A 7,419-nucleotide genomic window follows, 5' to 3' on the forward strand; every position below is an offset into this window, starting at 1 on the left:
CCCGAGATCTACAAACATTCATACGTTTGTGTTGTTTGGATGTGTGCACAAGTAGATCGCGGCGTTTGTCGCGAGCCAGAGGTTATTTCTTCAATTGTGTGCCTTTTTTGCCTGTGGTAGCAATAGGCACTCACATTTAAATGCTCTGTCATGTATTTCTTCGTCCAGTCAGGCATGATGAGAAGAATTTGATCAAATTTTATTTAATACACAATTAATTAACCTAAATAAAATATTTATATTTATTTTCTGTTTACTGTAGGGTCCTATTTTGCTTAAAATACAAAAATATCTAAGTCGTATTTCTGCAAGGGTAATTCATCGTCGGCTTGTCGAAGAATTTAAGAAAAGACCAAAAATTGACGCACACTCTTTCAAGTAAGCAGTTGTGTGAAATTATTAAAGGGTTTGGCCTGATCATGTGCAAAATTGTGTGCGTTTGTCGGGTTTGTCGTAAGGCAGAGATATTTTTATCAATGGGTGCGTAAATTTGGGCGACTGGCACGGTCTTTGTTTTTTTGGCATGCCTGCGGTGGGCTTGAATGAAACAGGTGGATCGCACTTGTCGCTCGTTTGCACTTTGATATAGAACAAAAGCAAGTAATCTTATATTGTCATTATAATAATCTTAGGTTAAAGGTTTTATGACAGGCAACTAACGATCAGAATGTATAGCATGCGTCTGGATCCATACCATTTTCATTGCCTTTTTATACATTTGTGCCTTTTGCGGCTGCAAGCCCACCACAGGCATGCCAAAAAAACAAAGACCGTGCCAGTCGCCCAAATTTACGCACCCATTTATAAAAATATCTCTGCCTTACGACAAACCCTTGATCAGCTCATTCGCACACATTCGTGTGCGTTTATATGTGTGTGTGTAGAGCTCGAAATTCGAAAATGCCAAAAACTTCAAATTTTGTCAAATTTGCATCGGGCAGGCAGACAGGCAACCAACACGCACACAAGCGCATTAATGCTTCCATCCATATAGAAAAGTGTGCTAGTGTGCGTGGTTGGCCGACCCAAAAAGTTATCATGCACACACGCCAGCGATCAGGTACCCCAACCCCTACAACAAGCATGGAAAATAGCAATTTCGCACATGATCAGGCCAAACCCTTTAATAATTTCACACAACTGCTTACTTGAAAGAGTGTGCGTCAATTTTTGGTCTTTTCTTAAATTCTTCGACAAGCCGACGATGAATTACCCTTGCAGAAATACGACTTAGATATTTTTGTATTTTAAGCAAAATAGGACCCTACAGTAAACAGAAAATAAATATAAATATTTTATTTAGGTTAATTAATTGTGTATTAAATAAAATTTGATCAAATTCTTCTAATCATGCCTGACTGGACGAAGAAATACATGACAGAGCATTTAAATGTGAGTGCCTATTGCTACCACAGGCAAAAAAGGCACACAATTGAAGAAATAACCTCTGGCTCGCGACAAACGCCGCGATCTACTTGTGCACACATCCACACAACACAAACGTATGAATGTTTGTAGATCTCGGGGTTTTGTGGGAAGCTATGCAGGGAGAAAGAGATGGATGCAAGTGTGCGAAACAATGAGTGAGAGCGAGGCACATGCATACACATATATGTTTTTGGGCTGTAAGGATTTAAAAATGGCATACCTACATATATTAAGAAAACGCATCAGCCGCGAAGTTGTGCGCTGAGCGAGATGCGGCTTCATACTGAACGTTCGGCTTTTGAGGCCGGCGCTCGGCTGCCACTCTCAGCAGTCTCAGCAGTGTCTGGGCACACTAAAATGGTCGCAGGTACCATTGGGGTCGCCTCGTTTCGATTTTTCATGTTTCGATTAAAAGTGCCATTTGGTATGTCTATACATTGTATGGTTAGTGCTTAAACGTTATGATCGTAATATATATCGCTTTTGTATCGTAAATTAAAAAGCGCCTATATGACTTGCGGGCCGGTCAAAACATATAAAAATTTACTAATAATAACACTAACCATCGAGACAAGCATTTTTAATACGACTGAACTCCATGAGTGCTTGCGACCATTTTGTTATGCCCAGAGAGAATAATAACCTCTGTCCATTGAACACATTTCTTTCACATTTTGAAAAATGTCACATTTTTGCAATATGTAATATGCGGCCTGTATGTTTCCCCGTAAGAAAACACATTTCATAAATATTTCAAAGATGTCACATTTTTTTATTTTTTTCGTGTTTTTGCGATGATTAATCGAGATTTCTATCGATGTTGTGAAAAATGTGAAAGTATCATAACCATAAACAGCTGATATATAAACGAGTGCAAGCGATAACTGTAAATAGGAAATTTAAATCCTACTAATTCCACGAATTTTAGAATCTAATCATGGCGAAATGTCGGAAAGAGTTTGTAAAATGGATTTGAATTTTGGAAGAAAAACTTTGCGGCGCTTATGTAAATTAAAACAACTCGAGCAGCTGTTTATTTAAAGAAGCGGTACTTAAGCGGAGGCATTGGCTGCAATTTGTAAGGATGCGAATCTGAACAGCAGTTTCACATTTTCAATTAATTTCATTCGTCCCGCAAAAAAGTACTCAGTGTGAATTAACTATTATGACTAACCATACCAAACAGCCAAACTGTACGGCGCCTATGTAAATTAAGGAAACTCGATCAGCTGTTTTTTAAAGAAGCGGTACTTTTACCTCTCATATATTGCGGACAACCGGTGGAACACTAATATATGAAATTTGAAAATGGGACATTTCTTAAACCAGGCTAAAAAAATGCCTTCAGTGGACAGACGCTATTAGCTTAGGAATTGGATTTCTGATACGCAAGGAGTATTGTGTCACACAAAACTATCTTGCATCCAGTTTGCTTAATGACTTTGTAAGTGCCTACCTAATATATGTTTCCAATGCTTACATTTAATTTTCATTGCTTAACACATTAAGCAAACAATGTTTACAGTGTGGTTATCTGCAGACCGTAAGTTTTTGTTATATGGAAGGAATATAAAAGTCTAATTATACTTACATCCAATAACATAAGTAATAATTATATTTCGATTTTAGCAATAGTAGCTTTATTTATCATACACCAAACAAGTGAATATGTAGATGCGTAGCTATTGAAGGTTACAGAGCTCGAGCTTCTAGACTTCAAGTTATATAACGATGGGGTTCTAATTGTGCGGCGTGGCTTTGTGGATTGTTGAAGCATTATATGTGCGTTTTGTAGTTGACTTAATGGCGATGTTTCTTCTAAGTTGGTTGTCGTTGATTGTTAGCGAAATCAGTCTGTGGTTGTGTTTCCATGAAAGCAGGTTTGAGGCGATCAATTGATACGTTGGTATCGTGACCATTGGTAAGTATGTTGAAAAATTTGGTTTGTTTTAATTTTACTTTAAATGATGCGCCTGAAGCGATCCACGCACCGTGTCGTTATTCAGAAAAACATGGGTTGAATCAGCTAATTGCTTAAAAATGAAAGGCTTTGATAAGTCGTGGTTGAAAATTTGAATTGATCGGATATCGCGCATCATCTCTGTAAGATCCTTGGCGAAATCAGTCTGTGCTTGAAATTGACTGGAGCTTTTGAAAAATTCTCCGGGAAGACGAAGAATTGTGCCGAAAGCAAGCTGTGCTGCTGTTGCTTGGATGTCGGGCTTCTATGTTGAGCGTAGGCCGAGGAGAATCATTGGCAATTTGGATGGCCAGCCGTTCCTGTTGTGTAATATTATAGCTGCCTTAATGGTGTGGTGCCAAAGTTCGATGATTCCGTGGACCTATGGATGGTAAGCGGTTGTTCGTAAGTAGTCAATTCCGAGGAGGCGCGGTAGCTCGCTAAATATCCTGGATTCAAATTTGCTGCTTTAATCCGTGGTGATGCGTGCTGGAACTCCAAAGCGAGATCTAAATAGACTACATTGAAGCAATGGTCCAATGAGGTCTACATTGATGTTTTATCTGCGTGAAGGCAGAGAGTATTGCAGGTGTGGTGAATGTATGTGTGGCGTGACTTGAGATTTTTGGCAAGGGATGCAGTGTTTGACGAAGTCAGCTAAGTATATCCTTATGCATACAAGGTCACACAAAGCGCTCTTTCATGAGTTTAATTGATGAACCAACTCCTCCATGGCTAATGCCATGTATCTTGCTGATAGTATTTTTTTTATGTGGCTGCAATATAATGGTCGCACTATGGAAATAGAAAAATCGCATTAGATTGGAATACTTGTTTGCGGTAGGTTAATAGATTTCATTAAAAGCTAAGTTGTGTTGTCATTAAGTAGCTTTTTTAGCTTTGGACAGCTTACTTGTGAAGCAGCAATCTTATTTTAGTCGATAAAATTGGCTTCGGTAGTTTCGATGCGAGAGAGTGTGTCAGCAGTAATGTTATTGTCACCTGCTATGTGCATAATAGCTGTTGTGAATTTTGGTCAGTGTGGACATAAACAATTTTACCTGCGAGCATGTAACGGAAATGCTTGATATTAAGGTAAATGGCAAGAAGCCCCGGATCCTATTAGCCGATGTTAATTGTTGACGATCTGGTGCAGTACAGCGCTCGCGGCTGTATCGCTTGCGTCGTGCTTATGATAACTGAGCATCTGGACCAGGATGTGCCAAAATTGTTGCTGCAGCTAGGAACCGCTTGCATACCTCTAAATATGGCATGTAGCATGTCACCTGTCCAAGTTATTGGAATTGAGTCGTTTTTTTTTGTCACCCGGTATTATTTGCTTGATGAGTGATTGCCTATGGTAGGAATTTTCGATGAAAGTTAATCATTGCCAAAAAAAGTTTCAGGTATTTTGCGACTTTGGGCAAGGGAAACTCGATGATGGTTTTGGTAATGGTTTAATGTCACTATGATCGATCAAATGACCAAGAAACTCGATTGATGTTCGACCGGAACGACATTTGCTGATTTTGAGATGAAAACGTCGAAGTCGTTCAAAAACTTTTTGAAGGTGGATTTGGTGTTGCTCCACATTGTCTGATCCAACGGAGATATCGTTAAGGTAGACGAAAACAAAGTCCAAAGCCTTCAGTGCGGAATGCATGTACCTTTGGAAGGTTTATGCAGCGTTGCACAATCGAAATTTGATGTGTTTAACTCGAATAATCCAAATGGTGTGGTTATTGCAGTCTTTCGGATGTCTCCTGGTTCGATGGATCTGGTGATATGCACGGCTAAGATCAATCTTTGAGAATATTTTCTTGCCATGAAAAATATGTACACAGTCTTGTATGTGTGGAAGTGGATACCGAAACAGAACAGTTTTTGTGTTGAGTGTGCGGTAAACACCACATGGTCGCCATTCACCTGTTGGCTTATGAACCATGTGCAACGGCGATGCGTATGCACTTTTTGATTGTCGACACACACCCATTTTAAGCGAGCATTCAAATTCCATTTTGGTAGCCTTGAATTTGTCTGGCGTGAGTCGACGAGGTTTTGCGAATGTTGGTGGGCCTTTTATCTCAATGCAGTGAGTTACACTAGATGTTGTGTGCTTCGTCCTTGATTTCCGTTAAATATTTTGAATACCCTGAAACCATTGCAAATGGGAAAAAAGGCTATAATGTAAATGTGCAAATTCAAATGTTTGTAACAGGCGGAAGGAAGCATCTCTGACCCCATAAAGTTTATATATTCTTGATCAGCATCAATAGCCGAGTCGATCTAGTCATGTCGATCTGTGTGTCCGGCCGTCCGTACGTCTCTATGTATGAACGCAAGGAACTTAGAACCTATAAGAGCCAGAGACTTGAAATTTTAGCTGTAGCTTCTCCTAGTACATATGCAGATCGAGTTTGTTTCCGACACTCGATGAATTACTCCGTTTCAAAGCATTCGATAAAAAGGTATCGAAATCCTGTTTTTGAGCAAACTGCGTATATTCACTAACCAACTAACATATAGACTGGACATCACATAGAAACAACGTTGGCACAAAAAGTATCGGTGGCATCTGGTCCAAACTCGCGAGTAAAGGAGTAAGATATACATATGATGTATTTTTGAACCGCTTACTCGACATGAAAGTGCTTGGCGAACTCTCTTCCATATGATTTGTGCGACAGAATGGCAACGCTGTTAACTTTTATCTCGCTCGCACATACTCTCAGCTTTCAATGCTTTCTCTTTATGTTTAGGGATCGTTTAAATGTGTGTGTGTATGTGTCCGACAAGCAAAACTGCGCACATAATTCAATTTTTTTTAAATGCTGAGGCATTTTGAAGGCACGAGTTATATAACATTTAGAAAGGGTTTGCCCCGTCGATGCGGAATTCTTGCATTTTAGCTCGCTATCGTTGGTAACGGTACCCAAGCGCTGCCATGTGTGCATTTAAAATATTTTGGACTCGCTATTCACGCATACTTGCATATTTTGTGTATGAATAGAAGCATTTATGCGCTTGTGTGCCTGTTGCTTGCCTGCCTGCCTGTCCCCGATGCAAATTTAACAAGATTTTAGGATTTCTAATTTTGGACCTCTACACATAGACACAAACATACAAATGTCTGTGAATGGGCTGATCAAGGACGCAAAAGAAAATATCATTATTGGCACGCGTCTAACGCGCGCCCTTCTTTTTTATGATTTTGATGAATGAAATTACAGTGTTTAGAAGCTATATGTCAAGTTTGGTGACTCTAGCTCTTATTATTTACCAAAATTGCCCAAAAAACAGAGAGTTCTCAGTTGAGAGTGATTGAGGTGTTTACCACGTGCTCCAAGATTTTTATATATTTTTGCGCTTTTATCCTGTTTTTTATTACTAAATTTTGCATTTTTCGTGCTTTATTTAAAGAGCTTTTATAAATTGTGCAAAGTGTTATCTGTTGTGTAAGTCTGTTAATTACTGCATTCACCGTGCTGTTATTGCCTGTTGATTCCTTTGCTTTAGTGCTCCCCTGTGCATACACTTGTTTGTGCGTGTGTTCGCTGCTGCATACTCTCCTTGTGCATCGCGGTGTCGCAAATTTTTTCTATTGCTTTTCGCTTCAAACAATTTGCTTGTGTACGAATAATTATTGTGTGTTTATTTCCTCTATTTTTGTGCACCGTTTTCGTTTTGCTCTGCACTCTCGCAACTTGCATACGCTTGTAATAATTATGTCGTGCTGTAAGAAACCATGCACGTTTCAGCAGGCTTATAATTCTGCACAGCCCCAATTTGTTAATTTCTGGCTATGTGAGAACATGATGCATGCTAAATGTGCAGATCTCAATGGGAGTGATTGCTAAAAGATCGCGGCAATTGCCGGGCTGCGGTGGTTTGCGTGGGTCGTGCCCAAAATGCATCGGCAGGCAAATTGATTTCTCCAGAATATATAATTCTGTGAGAAATCCATTCTTAAAATTAAACAGCTTTTGAGTTATTTTGACTCGAGGTTTGAGTTGCTTGGCAAATACAAGTTC

The sequence above is a fragment of the Drosophila virilis genome, unplaced genomic scaffold (assembly GCF_030788295.1).
Source record: "Drosophila virilis strain 15010-1051.87 unplaced genomic scaffold, Dvir_AGI_RSII-ME tig00001170, whole genome shotgun sequence".
NCBI classification, from domain to species: Eukaryota; Metazoa; Arthropoda; class Insecta; order Diptera; family Drosophilidae; genus Drosophila; species Drosophila virilis.